The 21526-nt window shown below is 43.5% G+C and overlaps 1 protein-coding gene across 4 annotated transcripts in view; it reads right to left on the bottom strand.

The window, feature by feature from the left end:
* LOC132912234 (headcase protein) overlaps nucleotides 1-21526 on the bottom strand; it is a 176084-nt gene that overhangs the window by 144550 nt on the left and 10008 nt on the right. Inside the window, exon 1 of one of the 4 annotated variants that reach the window (XR_009659165.1) lies at nucleotides 1662-1814. The exons of 2 other annotated variants lie outside the window; for them this stretch is intronic. The gene's annotated coding sequence lies outside the window, so the exon portion shown is untranslated. Of the gene's footprint in view, nucleotides 1-336; nucleotides 548-1661; nucleotides 1815-21526 lie in introns of those variants that run through there. One more of the 4 variants, XR_009659164.1, reaches the window with a different exon arrangement.

Below are 21526 nucleotides of genomic sequence, written 5' to 3'. Positions count from 1 at the left end.
ATGCCCGTGCTCGTCGACAGTCTCTCCGTTACTTTCTCTTTAATTGCCATCGGTGAAACATAATCCACGTAAAAAGAGTTCTCTCTATTCTAACTGGGAAAATTCTTAAAAAAAAGAAAAAACAAAACAAAACTATACTTTGCGAGCCATTAAAAGACCACGATGCAGCGACGTGCGTACGTGACGATGGCTAAAAAAAAAAGGGTTGTCCCGTGGTTCGATTTATTCCACTAAAGAAACCGGTTTTCGAAGCTAGGTCGTGCGTATTATCGTGAAAACGGCTGGGACAGAAGCGACATCGTGTTTCTCTTCGTCGGAAAAAAATGATTATCTAACCTTGAGGCTGTCAGTAGGCCGCGCGCGTCACTTCCGAATTGATGGGCGACCTGGAAAGGAAACTGGCTTATCTCGAATTCCTTCGGATTGTGCACGCCACTGTGTTTCGTCAAACGCTCACGCATTGTTCTTCGAACGTGAAAAACCGCTCCGTCGTTGCCGATATGCGTCGACGTATCTGGGCTTTTAAAACAACACCAGTTTCTTTAAATAGCCGCCTCTAGCGGACAGGAAAATCGAGCCGAAGAGATATTTATTTATAGACAAGTCGTCGGTACGATTAAACACGGCTATTTGAAATTGTAATCGGCCAATTAACAATCCTCGTCGCCACGAATATGCAGATTCTACGGTCGCTAGATGATTAGAAAAAGTTCCATGACGTTGCGCGCCATGTACGCCACGTTCTTCGACAACGTGGAAATTTGGAACGTTCGTTGTACGATAGGAAAAACTTTTGCCTTCTCCAAGATTTAACTGGAATCGAACAACCCTGTCTTGTATCCGTATACATCGTGTATGCGCAATAAAACGAAGTAGAAAAGAGAAAATCTCGTGCCAGACTCACGACCACCTGCGATCCATTAGAAATAGCGGAGAATTTTTCAACGACAAGCTCGAAATTCGTTAAAAAATGCAAATACGTGTAACTAAAATAACGTGGTTGGAGATACGTTTCATTGGGTGAACCGTAGTGCAAAACGATCTGTGTTGGTTTCTTTCGTTGACCTGGTATGTGGAAAGTCTAGAGTGGACAACCCTTCTCCATTGACACCATCTCCTCGACGATCTCGTAACACGAGCCACGGTTACGGCAGTATTTGCGAGTGAATCAGTTTTTGCAATTCGACACCATACGATAATACGTCCGGCACGAACGCACGGATCAGTCCGTCGTAATCGAGGTTTGTATTTCTAGGAAGTGTTTCGTAATCGATGATTCGTTGCAAAGCCGGCGTATGAATGACGCCGGGCGTCCAGACGACGTCTTACAAACTTACACGACGAGCATAGAACTCTGGTATTGCGTGCATGGGCGGACCACGGGGCTTATCCGTTTATCAAACCGAATATTTTCTCGCAATTTATCCCGTGGACGACGATTAGTCGGTTAATTACGATTACACTCCGGTTCTTCGAAACGTGCCAAGCATTCCTCGGAAAAAATTCGATAAAATATCGTTGGTTTCCCAGGCGTTCGCTCCCTCCTTCCCGATTCTACGCGCTATATACAATTTTTCGAAATTTTAATTTGTCATACTCGAGCTACATCTATCTTTCGTTTCTTCGAATAAATTACACAGTGTGTTAAAAATCGCAATTACATCGCTTTAGCTTTCGACGCCTGACGACGTATAACGTTCACATGCACCGTGTCACTGAATATTACGTTCCTCGCGAGTCAAACGACAATCTCGAAATGAGCATCTCGAGGAACGCGTATCTAGGAACTCTCCGAGTACCGAAGCAATCTTCGATAACAGGCGTGAAGTTGGACGTAGAAAATGTTTTCTCACGAAGATGGGGGGATCTGAAATTCAACGTGACCAGGTGGCACGGTACGAGTGGTGGAACGAACCAAGGACGCGTACGCGTCTTGCAAAGTGATTTGCGAACCCGGTGCGGCCATTGCAAGGTCGTGAGCGTTACGCGTATCCGGGCCGCAGCTTGTTAAGCTTTTGAAGGCCAAGCGGGCACATCCTTGGAATTTTAATCAGTCTATTTGCCTATCGCGTCGCTTTCGGCGCCGGCGATTCTCGTCCAAAATTCGACCCACTGTTGCGTTTCGCACAAAAGGACGTCACAGTGTGCCACCGTATGCCAGCATATGCAAATTGCCAGGACGCAAAGTGTCAAACCATCATAACCTTGACTTTTAATTAAGTTTCTCGAAATAATGGTCGTTTAGAAGGATAAATGGAATCATCAAAAATACGGTATATCAGGTAGAAACGACGTGGCACGGTTCTAAAGTCAACAGGGAGCTGGTTTTCGAAGAAATTTACACGAGAACGATGGAATTTAACAGCAGGGAGCCAGGAAGCGTCAACTCGAAATTGTTTCTTTTTCTGTTTCTTCTATAAGATATAGGGGACCGATAGTAGGACAAAAACATCTATAAATATACGCGGATAACTTTCACATGCCAAAATTATACGCGCTCGCACAAAACACCTATGTATAGTATATCACGCGTCTAAACGCGGCAACATCAATGGCTATCGCTTCGTAATACCTTAAATTTACGACCACGCTATATCATAGCGAACGAAGAATCGGCCGCGAGTCAACAGCAGCCAACGTCATTTTCGCGCTGAAGAAACACGCGACAGCCTGCTACTTCTCGTTGGGGCACGCGTGACCCACGAGACACCTGCGTACACACGTTCGACTCGTTCGTATTTATAGTCGATAAACGACTTGTTTACACAGCTATAGTTTCATACGCAGACTCGGTTTTACAAAAAGGGGTCGGATGAAGATGGTGGCGGAGAAAGAAGAAGAAAAAAAGCGTAGAAGCGTTGTTGGTGTTGTTGCGGAGAAGAGAACGAGAACCGACTATGCTGACCGAAGTAATAACGATGTTTTTCACTTGGAGCATTTTTGCGCAGTTAAACACAAGCGATAAGAAGTCTCCTGACTCAGATGTCGTTCCGTTCCTATTCTCAATGACAGTATCTCGTTGCTGCGCTCTTTTTTGTTCTTTCTTCTCGTCGTTCCTCATCGTGTCGCGTATTTAACTGTTAAGTGTTTACATCGGTACGTTGCACAAGCGACGACAGAACACGGTGAGAGCAATTTGAGATACTTGCGACGATTAGTTTACTTATCGTAGGTATAAATAGGATAACATATTCCGATACATTGACTCACGAAAATATTTTCACCGCTTATCTTATCGTATGTTTATCCCATATCGTACACGTTATATAAAATATATTGAAATTTTATAAACAGTTTGATCCGTTTCGAAGAAGGCTACGAGTTTTGATAATTTTAGCGAGCACTCTCAGGTTTGATATTACGTAGAACGATACGAAACTGACGTCGATGACGGCGGATAACGATGGTTGGTGTACGCGCGTGACACGACCCCCGACACGCGTATCTCTGACGCAACACGCGCGATGGGCGAAAGAGGAATCACGCTGAAACGCGCATCACGACAATGTCACGAGTTTGCATTAGGTACCGAGCTGTGTACTGTCAGATAGCACCGATTATCGTACAAGTATTATCGGCCTCTACAGCCTGATAATGCTTCTACGTCAATAAGGTCGAGGCAGTGTATTTTCACAGACGGAACAGCGTCACGGCAAATTTTTATCGACGAATCTGTTAAACTTAGAACGAACCGGTACGTCTATAGTACCGGATGATGTGAAAGTTCGAAAGACAGGCAGAATAAGAAACAAAGTAACTTTTAATGCCAAAGTATCAAAGTATTTCACGTATTACCTCGTCCGTCGTTCGCGCAACGACTTTGCCGTTCTTCGAGAATAATCGTGAAAATCGTTGCTCCGAAAGTTTCCGTCTCTCTGCGGTGGTCGACCAGAGAGATCAACGGACTGAACGAAAACGCGTATGAGCTGCAACGTATCGGTTCGATCGACAGGTTGTCGCAAAGTTGCAAAACAGAATAATCCTGAAAAGTTCTGCAGTCACGACGTCTTCGCTAGCTAGTTAGGAGGACGAGACCGGCGGGATTCGCTTCACGAATTACTTACGAAGGACGTGAGGATCTTACTAAGGAGGCTGTGGAGCAGCTGCCAGCTGCAATTTCCTCCGAGCACCGCACTCACTCTCTTTAGACAGTTAAGATGGGCAGAGGTGAGTAACCAACGGCTTCGAATTCTTCCAAAGCAACTCGCAGGTGTGCGCTAATGAGTCGAACGACGATAATGGAAAGTCCATTCTCAAGAAGGAACTCTGACACAATGAACCATCGTCCGGATTGTCCGGAGATGCTTTTACCAGCTTTTCATTACACGTGCGTATACAGAAAACTCTTTGGCTTCTGTACCGTGTGAACGGTGGAAAGCGTTTGTTGGCCCGCGTGGCCAGAAAATATCGATCGGTAATTTCCACTAGACCGGAAACGAGACCCTGACCCTTTGGTCTGTATATCACACCAAACTATCGATGTTCCTATCGAGGTTTTCTACGCGTAATCGAATCAATTTCAACTTTTTTTACAGCGTACGATACTTTGATACAGCGAGAAATATTTTTCAAATTACCAGGTGGCTGGAAAAGTACACGCTTGTCCCCAAGATCGATCAAAGGGGAGGATTCTGATAAAACTGTGGAGCCCGTAAAAAACGAAACGCACGAGTTGTATTCTCGATTTAATAACGTAATCAGGATTCACGAAGCTCATCTAACGAGAAAGATCGTCGACGGAAGAACAAGCGAGATTCCCTGTTTACGCAAGACCAGAAAGAGATGCGTTTAACTAGTTCTTTGCAGGCCGTTTTCGCCGCATCAGCTTCATAGCTGAAAGGCAGGTAGATGGATCGCTGATTAGGTCAAGCTTTCGCGTTCAAACAGAAAACTATGCGTTTTAATCTCTGTATACGCGCAGTCGGATAACACGTTCGAAGAGTGGACGAGAGTGGAGCATTCGGAGGAGTCGCCACAAGAATGGGTAAGATACACGGAGGAATCGCAAAGACCGGTTCTTCCGGTCGGTTTGAGGCTTCCTATTAATAGGAAGACATACATATGTAAGTATGCGGAATGGAGAGGCGCGAGCAAAGAAAAAAAACTAACTTTCACGACTGTCGATGCGGGAGAGAAGAATCGTGGGCCGACACCGGTCACTGATACGTGCACCGAATCCACGATCCTGATCTTCTCGAGTCCGCTTCATCGCGTGAGTTGTACGACGGCTATAAAAGGTATTTGCAGGCTATTGTATTTGAAGACTACGGGGGAAGAACGATCGGTTACGTACCGAGATGGTCGCAATTATCGTGTCTTCGTCGTAGCATTAATGAAATTTCAGAGTGCTTTGTATAATACGCGTAGAAATTTTCTATACGTGCACGGATACTTTCGTGAATCACTGTAGCTATCCTCGATTCCGAGTGTACACAGTGTACATATTTACAGACACGCGTTTCTCCCTCGATACACAAACGGTCACTCTTGCCGAGAAATATCCTTCGGCTTTTCCACTGGACACGGATACTTGGTCCGATAGAGGGAGAAGGGTTCGCCATGGAACCTGAATACACGAATGATACTAAGCTGGGCAGCACAATTCTTTCACAGAAGAAAACACGGGATAATAATTTGGACGTTAGGAAGAGTCAGAGTAATTTTGTCGTAGAGTAAACTAAAAGTTCGACGCCTCCCGCTGGAGTTTTCCTAGTTGTTTAGGATCGTTGGCACTCGATCGCTTCCTTAAGTCGTAGCTGTGGTATAATCTGGTCGATTCGTGGAAGGACGAACTCTTGTTTGGAAAGAGAATTATCCTTCAATTTTTCGGAAGCTTCGGGAAAATCTGGTTGATTCGAGACGAACGTTTTAACAAGATATCGCCGGCAACGTCTATTTTGTAATTATTATTATTACTATTAGTTACCATCGTCGATCTTTTGCGTTTAAACGCGCGAGAAAAAGATTTCGTTGGAAATGGCGAAAGAAATTTTTATGAAAGGTCGTATGGAACGTAAAGAATCGTGACAGCGTAACTTGCATTCCCCGTGCAAAGGATTAACGTAGCAAAATTCCACTAAGCAGTTAACGGCATAATACTGCTGTATTCTGCTGTGATTTAATCGCCTAGCTCGTAGAAAGCCATCTATCGTTCCCTCGGATTTAAAATAGAACCGCGAGAGCGTGTCGCGTTTAAAAGCCAACGTGTTTGATTCAGCCGATCGAAATTTGTTTGCTCGGCTAATATTATGCTAGATCCTTATCATTTATAGCGGTGAGTTGTTTTCGCGGCTTGTCGTCGTTTTATGAAATCGTTCGCGCAATCGAGCAACCTTTTCTTTCTCTCCTTCTCTCCGCCTTCCCAATCCGTTTACCTTTATTTTCTTTTTCTGCCTTGGCCTTTAATTAGTAGTTGGACGCTTCGATCGAAATTACCATACAATTAGTCATGGGATCCGAAACGCTTCGAGTCCTTTCGAATCCGGATAGCTGACGAAAGATTCGAATCGCTTGAAACATGGCTCGAAGCGTAGAAAACTTTTGGCCTTTGTATTACGTTACGCATGTTTGGTTATCGTGAAAGTTTTAATAAATTTAAATGTCTCGGAAGTTTCCATAGGTTTTCGAAGCTCGACGACCGTTCACGAGTATCTTGCAAGAATTTTCAATACCTGCTACTTTTAATCCACGTTTCGTTAATCGCGATTGTCGTTTGTCATTAAGGTACCGATAGAATTGCAAAAATGTTCATATAACGCGCGTAGTATACCCATCAAAATTTTCAACGGGGAATGTCCGATTACTTTCGCGAGTCGTTGTAGAAAGGGACGAAAAGGTCTTCCTCGGCGAGCGTTTCGTCAAGTCCTGTCCACGCTGCACACCCTTTGTCGCGAGCTGCCTTTGACACTATGTCGCTACCGACATGGAGCAACGGGGGCTGTGTAGCTTGAAAGCGTGCGATTTTACGTGTCAGATTCAGGAGTCGCCCTCTCGGAAGCGGAGCAGAGAAGAGCAGAGCGAAGCGAAAGGGGGACAACAACACAGGCATCGCGTCGTCCGAATCGTTACACGCTTTGTGCAACTCGAGTGACTTGTCACCGATGCCAGGAGCCGGCCAAATCGAGAGGGTAAAGCAAAGTAAACCGAGCCACCGTGCGTTCATGGGAGAACCAGTCGATAATCGCGATAGAACGTTTATTTGCCTCCAGAGACTGCAACGACGACGAGGTTTTTGCGTCGATACACCCGTCAGGGCAAACACGCCTCGGGAGAGGAAAGCACTGTCGGGAAAACACAAGTATTTCGGGGAATATAATGGCGAGTTTACAAATAATTATCCCGAAGGAGACGTACCTCTGTTTGCTCGATTCCTCCCTTTAGTATATACCCTACGTCTTCTCGATACGCTTCCCAAAATGTTTATATCCGTCTGTACAAACCTCTCGCGTCCTTTGATATTAAAACCGAGCTAGCAAACAGATACAGAAATATATAGGAAAGATATTATTTCATTGTCTTTGTTACGTATTACGAGTACTACGAATTCTATTAATATAATTATACTGAAAGTATAAAAGCCTAGCGCCAAAGGACAATCCAGTCTTCGTATTCGTATCTCCCAATCCAAATTTTCACATCCGTCGACTCGTAGAAATCTGGATAATTGTAACTTTCAGGTAAGATCCTTTGTCGCGTAGCGAGAAAAAAATTCAAAGTTCTCATCGTCGTTTGTCATCGGCAGAAAAGAGAAAAGACAGGCGCCTTGATTACCAGAAATTAAGCGATTCGCGAGAGCGCACTCGCTGCTCCAAGGAAGCTCGTTTCTTCCAACCTCTCGCGATAACGATCCGGTGGTTTATGCACGCGAGTAGGTCCCAAGCGACCAAAGGAGGTGTTACCGTGTTCGAGAAACGATGAAACTGGTTTCTAAAACTCGGTCCACGGTCACGTTCGACCGAAAGAGAAACTGAGAAGCGACACGGGTACAATACGAGCACACGGAGAACGCCACGGACGAGGTTGACACGGATCCCAACGTCCAATAAACTGAAATGGAGTCCGGCCGTGTGTCACGGAAGAAGCGTAAGGACCAGATATAAGGCTCTCCTTGTACAGGGACTTATCCCCGTTGTGATAACGGTCCGAACGAATCCAAGGGTCGAGAGGATTACGCGAATACTCGTCCACTGGTTAATCCGCTCCGAGTTTGCTCGTACGCACTTATACGCGCGACGAATCTCCAGATTACGCGTCTGACACGTTCAAACGACCGGAGAGAACGCGAAACCACGGCCAGAGTTTCAGAAAATGACTTCGAACTTATTCCCTGGCGCGGCTCCGCTTTACAGTATTCGCCCGTTTAAAGGAAGTCTCCGCGAGCAACCAGTTGGTTAAGAGCTGGATTTCGTATCCTGCTAGGCGAGTCTCCTCCTTTCGGTTATCTACTTCTCGGCGAGTCGGAGAATCTTCGCAGATAAAGATAGAAACGATTCCTAGATTTGGTTCGACGGTCTATGGAGCCGATTACCTACCTGCGAGTGGTCTTTGCTGAGAATCTTTTTGGATTCTGTAAATTCCTAAAATACTTTCCATCTCCGGTATACGCGTAGAACCTCGCGCGTCGATCCCATTATCGTTGACGATAATTTTGTAACGTGAAAATAGAATAAAAAATCATGGCGGCGTTTGTCGTTTCTTTACGATCTTCTTACCTCGCAATCTACCTACGTACTTTTAAATAACGAGAATTTTAGTTACGTTCTCGTAGTAACGAAAAGATCAGTCGAGATTAATTTCTGATAAACGTTTCTCCTTTTACTGTACGACGATGATCCGATCTAAGTCTCTCTATTATCCACGCTGGAGTAAAAATCTTCGAGGATAATAACAGAAATGCTTGCGATTCCCGAATCCTACTTCAACCGTCTAGAAGTTAATTATCTACCGACAAATACTCTTAGTCGAGAATCTTTTTGGATTTTGTAGATTCCTACGATAGTTTCTGTCCCAAGTATGGTCGAAAAAGCGGGGGGGAAAATTAGAAACGACTGAAGAAAGCAGCGCGGTAGGAAAAAAGAAAAGAAAAAAATACGCATCGTGAGGATTCCAGCTTGCTCGGTGTAATTCGTCGAAAGGGCATGGGCTATTACGAGACTCTCGCACTACGGTGCAGGCAACCTTTGTCCGTCGTCTCTAATTAAAAAATTCCTTCTAGCGGTGCGACCCACAAAGTTGCGAACGGGTTAACCCATTCGAAATCCACTGCGGCGCCATCCAGTCGTCGAGACCAATCGGTTTCGTAATGGTTCGCGTGTACGTTTTGCGAATTCTCGCATAATCGTGTTACGTAAGTCGAAACGAATTTTGTATTTAAAGTCGAGATACACCGGCTGGCGTCATTGTTCCAGGTATATAATTCGAACGATCCCTACCGTCCACGATTCGTTCCCAGAAAACACAGCGCTGCTCCATTAACCTTGCTGTTGTTCTCCTCGTTTCTCTTTCGCGTTCGAGTCTCCGTTAAGTAGAGGCACTAGCTACATCGGTCGAATTTAATCGAAACTGTTCTATTGGAATTTAAGCGAGTATCGCATCATACCCTTAAATAACGTGGAAATTTACGATACTGATCAACTACGCGTTCCAAAGTCCATGCGCAATTTTTGACTTCTCGCAGACTCGAGTACGATATCGGTGCTACTGATTGAAAATTCTATTTTGCACGCTATGCATATGTATGCGTATTGCTATCACGTTTCTATAGGAAGACGAAGCGGATAAAGCGATTTTGAAATTTTTCCAGAGAGAAATCCACGTTGATCGAGATCGCGTAGTCCAAAGTTCCGTCGTATCTTTATTTTCTTGTTCTCGAAGAAGGAACGAAAAAAGGTCGAAAATAATAATAACCGGTAAATTAGAATCGAGAAAAATAGCCGGCTGAGCTGTTTTCCAGTAAATCGACCATCTTTTAGTCGTTGATGTTTCGAGAAATGAGCACGAGAAAGAAGCTCGGGTAGCTATTCACTCGCAATAGAGGCCAATTCTCCTCTTAACTCGAAGGAAGGAACAGGACGAGGAAAGGAAGAAAAATCGGCGTCTCGAGAGAGGTAAACACGACGTTAACAAACCAATTAGCAGTAAACCACCCTCAGGCCCGTAATAATTTACACTTGACTACGCGCGATATACAGCACACGATGCTGTTAAAGAAATAAGCGAAGGAGAGCGAAAAAAATTCTCTCCATCTTCTCGATTCTTTTTGTTTTCTTTCGCCGAGCTAGCTTCTAACCTTAGAGAACGCAAAAGAGAGAAAAAGACGCTAGGAAGCTCGGAAAAGCGTGGAAAGGCGAGCAACGTAGGAAAGGAAAGACAGCGGGTTCGCGTAAATATGGATTCGCAGTGCACCTCCAAGGTATACATAAAGCACGAGTGAACGGTCTTTGTTCCTGCGGAAGTAGCTGCAAATGCTATTCCTTTTTTCTCTTTTATCCGTTTCCTTTCCTATCTATTGTGCCTTATCCTTTCCTCGGTCGTTTGGTCGAGGAAAAAGTCGACAATTCGCGGAGAAAGAGAAACGTAGCAGCGAGTCGACGTCCAAAGAATAGAAGAAACCTACTCCTCCGTTCGTAAGTATAGAAACGCTTAAGAAAATTGAAATAAACCCTTCGGAATTATCGTCTCGTTTGAAATATTCGCACATGCGATACGATGATCGTAACAACTATGTCGTCAATTTCATGTAATAGTATTCTCTTCTTGTGTATATCCGTCGCGTTTTCCCAATGCTATTTTCACTTTCTATATCCAACGCTGACATTTTATTATTCTACGCGTGCTATAAACAATTTCACGATTCAGGTTCCGAGCAAACTTCTTCCAGTTTCCCTCGCTTCCAAGTTCAAGATTGAATTTTAAAATAGCCAAGTTTAGGCGACTCGAATAATCCTACGTTACTATATTTATGGACGAGAGTACACATCGAGATTCTGCGAAGACTGTGCGTCACTGAAAAGCGGTTCCCTGCGGGAGAACGGTCCTTTCTTTCTTACAATGGAAAAATCACGTTCACGTCCGAACGGATTTTTAATACGATTCTTAATACGCCGCAAAAAGTTAATGGAGGTTTAATTAACATGGCAGCGGATAAGGGGAATCGGGAGGGAATTATTCGCGAAATCTTTGATGGGCTTTTCAAATTAAATCTCGCTGCTCACTGTCACGGCTACCCAGCAGCTCTTGTTCTCCATGGTAGACGGCCGCATTATACATTTATACGCTTGACATTGTTCGCTTCTGACGCTGTTAGAATATTCCTAGACTCGTCTCTCCGTCTCTATGAACGCTAATGCAATAGTTGGATCTCCGTCTGCACGTATGAATACGTTCAGAAAGAGATGGACTCGCCGAGCGGTAGAATTTAAAGGAAAAACGCTTCGTGACCCCGACAAGCCCGCTCGGGATCACGCGTCAATTTACCAAATCCTCCGTCAGATTCTCCGACCACCTATTCTTGACGAATATATACGTCGGTAGATTCCTCTTCGTAAGTATAAGGCAAAGATTATGTGAAATGGTTAGCGATTAAAAAATCGTTGAAACGCTTGGAAATTATTTTCTCATTTGCAATTTTACTTTGTAAGGAAATCAGATACTCGACGTCACAATAATCTCGTTAATTACGTATAATTAAATTCCTTTTTCACTGATCTTCCTATCACTTTTATTATTATTTGTAGAGTACGGTCATTTCTCGCGACATCATATTTTGAAATTTATATCTTTATAAACGCGTCTTATTCTCGTTACCATTTCTTTTACCTCTCATTATCTTGGTTTTTATAGATTTCGACAATTACGTTCATCTTCCTACCCTTTCGCGAACGTGTCGTTGCTATTTATAATAAAGTCATTTATAGGGAAGAAACGCAATTCGAGAATGGAATAGTCGTAATTTAAGAAGCAGCGAATATATTAAAAGGAACGATAAGAACATGCTACATAACCGCGATAAGCCATTAAGTCGCTTGGTATTTCGCTTTATCGCGAGCATTACAGATGGATCAGATATTAAACGTCAAAGGAGACTCGTTTCGGTGGTTTTATAATCATTCACGTGAATCGCAAATCCGACTAGGTAAACCGTTTCCCATGGGCCAGACAGCCGGTTCTCGGACCGGGCGAAACTTATTATCGGCCAGATTTCTATATCGGTCGACATTTGTTTCCGATTCCCGAAAGTGGTCGGCAATGGAACCGGTTCGACCGGTTCCCTCGTAACATTTCGTGTCGGCCAGATAAACATTTTTGCAATAAAACACTCGGTTGCGTATCGTGAACGTCGAAAGAGCCGTAGGTTCGACCCGTATTTATCGCGTTGCCGCGACAGAGTCGATCTGTCGTAATTTGTCGCCGTTGAAATTTCAGTTGGATCCCGACGGGAAGAAAAAATATGTAAAAGAAAAGAGCGGAAAAACGCGATGGAACGATATTTCGTTCGTTCGATGGAAATTAGGCAGCGAGGAAAGGGGGCAAAAGGAAGAAAGAAGCGAGAAGAAAGAGCGAGTTTCGGCGTTCATGAATGTTAATAACGTTCGGGAAGGCACGTTGTTTTATACCGGCTTTATGCGATCCGAATCTCATTTGCATAAATTTGACAAACACCTCGTTACGAATGCGTCTGCACTCGACCGCATTCGCGTTGCGTGAGTTCCTTCGAAAAGAGCGAAACGAAACAGGCCACTGGTTACGAATCTTGTTTTTCTTCGTCCCTTTGGTAATGAAAGTTCTGAGTTAAGTTTCTTTATTACCACGTTCGCGTTAATCGTCGAGAGAAACAATTCGCGTTCCCAGTGCCGAACTTGGATTTCGCACGGTTAATTTTAACACGCTCGATATCGGCTGCATCCATTTATTTTTAAACACCTAACCGTACCACGCGCTGATTACTCGATGAATCATGCGAGTGTTTCGCCGTTAAACTCGTAATCTTCGTGTACATAGCCTGGTTCGTGAAAGTATGTGAACACTTGTCATGAAAATCTTTTATATATATTTAAAAGGTTTTGTCGTTTCATTGGCATCCTGATAACGCGCGTCTACCGTCGTTACATTGACAAAATTTATTAAACCGTTGCGAACATTTATATAAAAATTACAGGACGTTTATTGCAACGTTTAACGAAAAACTAGTATATCGCGTGAATAGTTAACACGCGTATATTATAATTGCTACTAAAGATGGTCTCGAAGAATGCACTTTCAAATTTCTTTTAAAATTTACCGATACGATCGTGACAAACCTGTTTTCCGTTACAACGCTAACGATGCGTGAAAATGTTTCGTATAACACGTAGAATGTATTCATAAAAGGTACCTAGGTGCGTTCGAATACATTTCGCGAACCTGTATACTTTCTCCTCCTTTTTCTGTTCCGAGAAAAGGAGAGGGGAAAAAGAAGTTGGCTAAATTGACTGGTTAAAAATGCGCCGATAATAAAGTCGCCCTGTTATTATTAACCGCGATATACCATGAACGAAGAGCAACACCAGGGAATCAGAGGTGAACTCGGGGGTGAAAATTTGAAGTTCACGGTAACCCTGCTGAGCAACCTGATATAATAAAGTTTAATCCCTTTATAAACTTTCCCGCTCACCGCGACGATATAACCGCGCGTTTCGTTCGAGAAAAACCGTCAGCCTTAACTAGGCGCGTTGAAATTACGCATCAGCGTAGAAGAATAGAGGCATAACGGAGCGTAGAAAAAGCAGAGAATATAGGGAGAGTTTTCTTTAACCCTGCTGTTCTTATTAAGTTTATATAACTATACATATAATATAATATACATATACATATAATAATATATAGATGTTTGGCTTTAGCATTCGATACGAAGCATCTCGTTCGTTTTATTTGAAATATTTTACAACGACCGAGGAAGAGAAAGAGAAACAAGGAGAACGACGAAAGTTAAATACACGCAGAAAGGGGTGATTTATTTCAACGAAGTTACGCTAACAGTACGTTTGATAAAATTTCCTATTGTGCAATTATCGATCGTACGAACTTCGATGGCATCTCACTCCGATTTACCAAAAAAAAAAAAAAAAAAAAAAAAAAAAAATCACTAAACGAGAACAAATTTTTATGGAACAATTATTTCGAATTCTCGTTCTATTCCATAAGAAGGAACGCGTAAATCGTGGTCTTATGGCCAGTAAATGTCACGATTACAATTAAGAAGCAACAAAACCAACGTTTACGAGATTTTGATTCTTTCTGTTAGCTTCGTTTTCGGCTCTTTTATCGTCCCCAGAAGTATAGGCTCGGTATTATTCGTTAATTGCACGAGACCGTTCGAGAACAGAATGCAAACGCGTAACGAGGTAAATTGTAGCCGCTGGCTTTCAAATTATACTCGCATGATCGTATTTAATCGTACGATAATTGCCAACGAGAAGCGAAGCTACGTATTAACGTCGGCGCCCCTTTCGAAACGCATACGTTTCTCTTCGTAGCGAGGGTAAACTGTACATTACCACCGTCCATAAGTATTTAGCCATCTAATGGAATTGTACGAAAAGGCTGATATTTTTATCATATATCGCGTATAAACTTCGATTTTACCAGAGAGTAACGTTTCTCTATCGTTAATGCCGTGCTCTTTCGCCATAACCGATATCAAATGCACTGTTAAACCGAAACTGGCAGAGACTGCATCATTCGTGTTACACATTTATCTGTAACGAATAGCTGACACTTTGTAAAATCTATATAAACTACATCGTGCAGTACACGCGTTTCAATTGCTTTAAGACGCCAACTTTAAACATTGCTTACAGTCTTTTAACTCGAGCGTCTTTTCAGAATCAATTTTCATCCTCTTCAATTATTTGTCACGTTTCGACCGCTTAATTTACGCCACTTAATACTAACCTCCCGACGTACGATTTAATTGAAATAAGCTCGTCGCTAACTCTATACGCTTGTCCGAGATAAAATCAGAGACCAAAATTAGATTAACGAGTTTTATTTTGAAAGTATATTTTATGCAATTAGGTTAACTACTACGATTACAAGGAATAACAGGAAATCATTCTTAGCTCGCAGGGCAACGAAATTACAAACAACGGACAGATATTTTATATATTTGCAATAATTTGGAAATGTCCAAGTACGTACGAACGGCAATTTATATACGTTGGCGTGCGAAATGGGATACAAGTACTGTTCTTCCTCAAACGAGTACACACGATGGCTAGGCGGTGGAAAAAAAACCGTATTAAATGGAAAAACAAACAACGTCGGTTGTTTGGTGGACGAGCGGTGAAATTTCCGATAGCAGTCGATCCGTAAAAATTCTATTTTCAGTTATCGACGACTCGATTAACCTCGGTCCCTCTCCTCTCTCTCTCTCTCTCTCTCTTCTGTCGCTCCTCTGTACCACCGCTTTGTAAATCGAATCGAACAATTACGAAATGAATAACTCGTAACCGATACGACCCCGTTCGATTGCGACTGCATAATAATCGAGTTGAAATGTCAGGGTTGTTGCCATCGTGTATGCATGTATGTATGTATTATATACGGTGTGCCGGGCCTGATTTTACAGCCAAACTTTGTAATTATACTTTGGACATTAAAGCTTCGTTAGTGTTGGAGTAGCGATACACTTCCGTTGCCCCAGCGCAACATTGATTTTGATCGCTATATTAAAAGATAATTGCAAATAAAGCGATTATTTAACTTCCGTCAAACGTTTGAGTTTTATCGGCTTGAGCCACTTACTTGGAAGCATTGCTGTAAAAGCTGTGAGGCAAGAATAATCTTACCGATCGACAGAATCATTAATTATTAATACCTACTTCGTTTCAAAATGCTCGGCGATCTTATCCGTACCAAATCCTTAATTATTTGAGACACGTTGTGTATCTTAAGCGCTGAGAACAAGATTTAAAACAGCTTTTTTATCCGCGAAATTCAATTCCCGGTTACGATAAGTGGTACACGTGGTCGTGTTTAAGTGGTAGATAAATAACTATGAATATTTAAGGAATAATTAATGTCGATGCTCACGAGATGTGCCAGGTAATCATGTACTCCAACATCAAGGTAGTTGCTTATGTCTGTACTAGGAGTAGAAGCAATTATTCATCGTCGGAGGGGATCGTCGCGTGCTGCTCACCGAGCGGAAGCGTTTCTGTCGCGTGGTTCTGCGGTGGAAAACGGTCATTACGTGGAATCGCGAAGTAATAGTGGAAATAAGCCGAAAGAAAAGGGATCCGGGATAGGAAGGACGAGTTCGGGGATTGACCCTGAACCCCGACCCTTCGGGCCGACGAACCGCCCCAAGGATATCTTAAAGACGACGGGGCGAGATGTTTCGCTCGTTCTCGCTTTTCGCGCCAAGATTCACCTGAATCGTGCGTGTTACGTACCCCAAAACGTAAAAATTGTATAGTCTCGAACGACCATTCGCAGTCTGACCAACGTTTGTCACTTTGTCTTAACAGGTTTGTGATAAACCACTCTTCAAACTTACTCGTAATTTGAACGAATTTTCGTATCTTTGCAACGCATAATGTAGTGGATGCAAAGAGTACTTGGTCGCAGCGTCCTTTTCCAGTGAATTGCTTTTGTATAAAATTCTATATTTCGTATTATCAAGTTTTTGTAATCGCGTAAAGGTATTACGAAATGAGACGAAATTTGATATACCCGGAGCTAATAATTAATCGCTATGAAAATATTTGTCACGCCATTAAAGCGTCAGTGAAATTTCAAAATACTTTATACCACGTATACGATAAAAACGGACGAGTGTTTTAGTACTTTCGTAGGCCGGTGTACGTAGTTCCAAACGCTTGAACCCTTTCGTCTTCGCGATTTCCATTTACCTGACGCAGCCGCGAACTCGAGCTTCCCGTCCAGGTAGTAGTAGTGTACACGTTATCGCTATCTGGTAAGCTTACACGCACGCGTCGATCTCGAGGAATCGTGCAACTTTAGATCGCGAAACGAAACGAAGAATTCACAGGTGCCCCCCTCGAGTTTATGCGAAGCAGAATTCCTCTCTCCGACCTCGGCAGAAAGTCGCCGAATTATACGAACGAGCGTGTTTTCCCGTCGAGTAAACGAAATGCTCGAAAGAATTTGAGAAATTCCACTCGAAAACGTTGCCTCCCCCATGGACGATATTGCCCCTCAACTGCGAATTAAACTAGAAAGCGCGCATGGAATTTTACCGCATCGCCAAAAATTCAATGATTCTTCTTCCCGCTGAGTGCCATTCTCTTTCCGGATGCCCTAACCGTAAATCTACATCCAACAATCGGGATATCCGAATCTTGGTATCCTTCGAAAGCATGAAATTTATTGGAACAGCAGCCTGATTGGATCAACCGACGAGGAATTTGTAGAAAGACGAATGGATGTTGCGTTCGGTCTGCGCTAGTTTTTAATTACCATTAGGCTAACAGCCGCGATCTCGAAGTTGAAGATTGATTCCCATTAGCTCGTGCATCCCTTATTTACCGTTACGCAGTTCCCCCAACGATCCACTCTTGTTCGCCAAGTCCCTTTGAAGCGAGGTATACCGTGGTCGATCCCTCAAAGCGATAATTCGTAGGCGGCAGTAAAGCATCAAAGTTCTGCGTCGACGAATGCTTTGATACGTCTACATATATATGTCGGGTTGACGTTAGGGGCGTATAATGAATCTTCACCAGTGTTGTTCATGGTTGTCGCACAGATATTTATTACACAAGTATGGCTGATACAAGATTGACAAACGGACGCGGTAGCTGGACGCTAATGACAATGGCCCTAAGTTCGATATAGCGAATCCACGGTCAACGGGATGACGAATATACTTTGCTTCAAAGTCTAAGTCGTACTCAACTTACTACTCGTGATACTAGGAACGCTTGATTGACTCTTAGCTAATCAGATTGCCAGAAAAGAATGAATTTCCGTCGCGACGACGCTGCAGAGGAAAACTATGACGGGGTGTGCCTAAGGGCACGAGATCATCGGATTCGTCAAAGAAAGCCTCCACTCGGAGGGTGAGGGAAATAGGCGCTGCTGTTAATTGGTCAATTTCTATGTTGGCGGTTGGAAAAGGATGCTAGCCGCCCTAGAGAGAGAGTTCCTAGCAGGCAACGCCGTACGTGACCAAATCAGGCTTTCCCGTAACTTCTCGCAATAGGTGACAGATTTACAGGCTGATGGAACAAAGACTGTTTGTCAATCTGAAGGACTTTAGTTAACTAGGTCCTAAGATTTATAACGGTTCCTCAGGCTATCTGAACATAAACTGTAAACGATGCATCGGCATCTGGCGATCATCTGGCCCAAAGAATGGGGTCTGTGCGTGGCGAGCTGCGAGGCCGCTGGAATGTCTTATTGTCAAGTGTCTGTACTGCCAATTCTTTAAAGGAAAGCTATGTTACTTTATGTCTCTGTTATGTGAAACGTTCATCCCGTGACCGTGGCTACGCTCGGCGACCGGATGTCGCCTCGAGCCTAAACTCATTGTCTCAAGTTTCGAATGACTGTGTCTGGGTTATTTCGTAAATGCTACAGTATTCGGGCTTTTCCAAATAATTCCAACGGGGGGGACCCGGTGTCCTTTCATCTCCGACACGGCCATCCTGACTATCACACGTCCTCGGGTGTATCTAGAATATTGGGTTTCCCCAATGTTAGATTCGATATAACTGTCCTTATTTACAATTTAGTTAAGTGTCAAAATAGGTCAAGGGTCCAGTTTGACAGCAAAAATTCTGGTCGGACGTTTGATAACGAAGGAGTTAAAAGAGAGTGGAAATCCGTAACGTTACGATTGATATTCGAAGTGCTAGTCGCATTTTGTGAATCATCAGTCTGGGCGTAATGACATGATGGACCATTCTCGATCTCGCACCTGGACGACCCTCAGTTCTCTGGATCATGATACCACACTGAGCTTTTATTCAAACACTATGTTAGATGTTATCTCCGTAGTGTTAACGATACTTGAATTGAATTCGGTAACGGTGTGTTGATCCCGCACTTACTTTGTTTGAGCCGTATGCCCCCCGTAAGGCGTATGTGAGCCACTATGTTCGATCCGACACCTGATTACCGCACTGGACATGTATGAAGACATTGTCCTTTACCATATCGCCACACTGGCATATGCAAACTCTTTCTGCTAAGTGCTGTGGTCAGAATGATCCTCTGAGACCAAGGTACTCGCATCGTCATGGTCACTGTTCTCGTCATCACCGCAGACGTCCAACTCAGTAGGAACGCGACTATCTGGCATTTTCTTTAACCTATCATGACTGTATTTATATGACCGTTTGCCGTCTAGTGTTTTTAAAATGTACCTATCTCCTTCCAAAATTTCCGCTATCACAAATGGACCGCTAAATTTCGGATCTAGTTTCGTTTGGTTCCTTTCCTCGTTTTTCTTTAATACAAAGTCACCGAGATTGAATTTAACTACTTTGGCTTTCGTTTTATCGAATCTTTCCTTATCGTACTTAGCGCTATCTTCCATATTTCGTATGGCCTGTTGTCTTACGTTGCAGATATCTATTTCCTTTTCTTCGGTATTTTCAGATAGTAGTAACCCGTAGGGTCTCGCTGTTTTACCAATTAATAATTCTAGCGGACTCGATTTAGTCACACGATGAGTGGTGCAATTTAAAGCTAACTGTATTTCGCCGATCGCGTCTTGCCATGATCGCCCGGTCGTTTCTACCGTTGTAAACATATTCTTTAATGTACCCATAGTACGCTCTACCTGTCCATTCGCTCTACTAGCACCGGTTGCTATTAGGTGGAGTTTAATTTGTTTATCCCGACAAAAATCTTGAAATTCTTTGCCGGTAAAACATCGCCCTTGATCCGCTATTATCCGAGAGGGACTGCCGAATAGAAATATGGCGGACTTAAGTGCCTTAACGGTGCTAAGTGAGTCTATTTTACGAGTGTGGTGTAAGTATACAAATTTGGTAAAGGCATCGATCAGGACAATGACGTATTCTTTCGAGTCGTTCTTGCCGCTCAGCTTTCCCGTTATGTCTACGTGAATGGTATGCCAAGGTATGCTAGTCTTAGGTATGGGATGTAATTCAACTTGCACTTTGCCTGAATTAGCCTTAGAAATCTGACAAGCATGACAGTTCTCTACGAATTTGCGAACATATTTCGCCATCCCTTCGAACCAGTAATACTCGTACAGTTTCTCGAGCGTTTTATCCCAACCTAAGTGCATAATTGACTGGTGTATGTGGTTAATGACGGACCACCTAAACCCTCCTGGTACGATGGGCAGGCAGAGGGTCTTGCCTCTCCTTTGTATTTTACGGTAAAGGGTACTGGATCGTAACTCGTAAGTAATCGCAATGTCTTCCGCGAGCTCGTCGTTTCGCAGTTTGTTGACGATTTCAGAAATTTGAGGGTCGAGACGTTGTTCCGCTAGTAGCCAATCTTCCGAGATTTCGGCCAGATTAATTTTCTTTTCTTCGATCTTGTTGGTGGGGGCGCGGTCGGTGTCTACAAGATTACGCGAGAAGAAATCTACGTGGGCCATTCGTTTGCCTTCTCGATACATAATGTCGAAAGTGAAAGTTTGCAAGTAAGCCCACCACCTATGAACCCTGTCACTTAGACTTACTTTATTACGAGCTGCTTTTAACGAGTTACAATCAGTGACAACGAGAAATTCCCGTCCGTGTAAATAGTGGCGAAACTGTTTAACGGCGTTTACAACTGCCAGGGTCTCTAGTTCATATGAATGATATCTGGATTCCGCGGGGCTCGTTCTATTACTGTAATATTCTATTACTCGGTTTCTGCCGTCGATTTTGTGCATTAAAATAGCGCCGTATCCGTCCGAACTAGCGTCAGTATGTAATTCTATCGGGTAATTCGGGTCAAATATCATCAACACCGGCTCGTTGGTCAGGATGGAAATTATCTTTTGCCTTATGGTTTCGTGTCTATCTGTCCAAGTTAGGTTTTTAATACCGGAGGTAAGTGCGTACAATGGTTTCATTACCTGCGAAAATTTAGGGACGAATTTTCGGAAATAGGAGGCTAAACCTATGAACTGCCTAAGTTGAGCGACGATCGTTGGTGCCGGTAGAGAACTCAAGGCTTGTATTTTACCCGGATTTGGGCGAACTTCTCCGTTATGAACTACGTACCCGAGATAAAGTACAGACGTCTTGAGAAAGGAACACTTCGAAAAATTGAAGGAGAACCCGGCGTTTACGAGGGTACCTAGTACGATGCGTAATCTTTCTAGAGCCTGGTCTACCGATTCAGCGATGATTAGGACGTCATCCAGGTAGACAACGACGTACGAGTGAGCGAGGCCGCCCAAGGCATTGAGAATAGCCCTCTGGAAAACGGACGGTGCGTTTTTCAATCCAAACGGCATCGTCGTATACTCGTATTGCCCGTCGGGGGTGACAAACGCTGTATATTCTGTCGAATTGGGATGAATGGGGATTTGATGGAACCCGCTGGCCATGTC

This window comes from Bombus pascuorum, chromosome 11 (assembly GCF_905332965.1).
Source record: "Bombus pascuorum chromosome 11, iyBomPasc1.1, whole genome shotgun sequence".
Taxonomy (NCBI): Eukaryota; Metazoa; Arthropoda; class Insecta; order Hymenoptera; family Apidae; genus Bombus; species Bombus pascuorum.
Note: the sequence above shows the minus strand (reverse complement) of the source record. Positions and strands in the feature narration are given on the sequence as shown.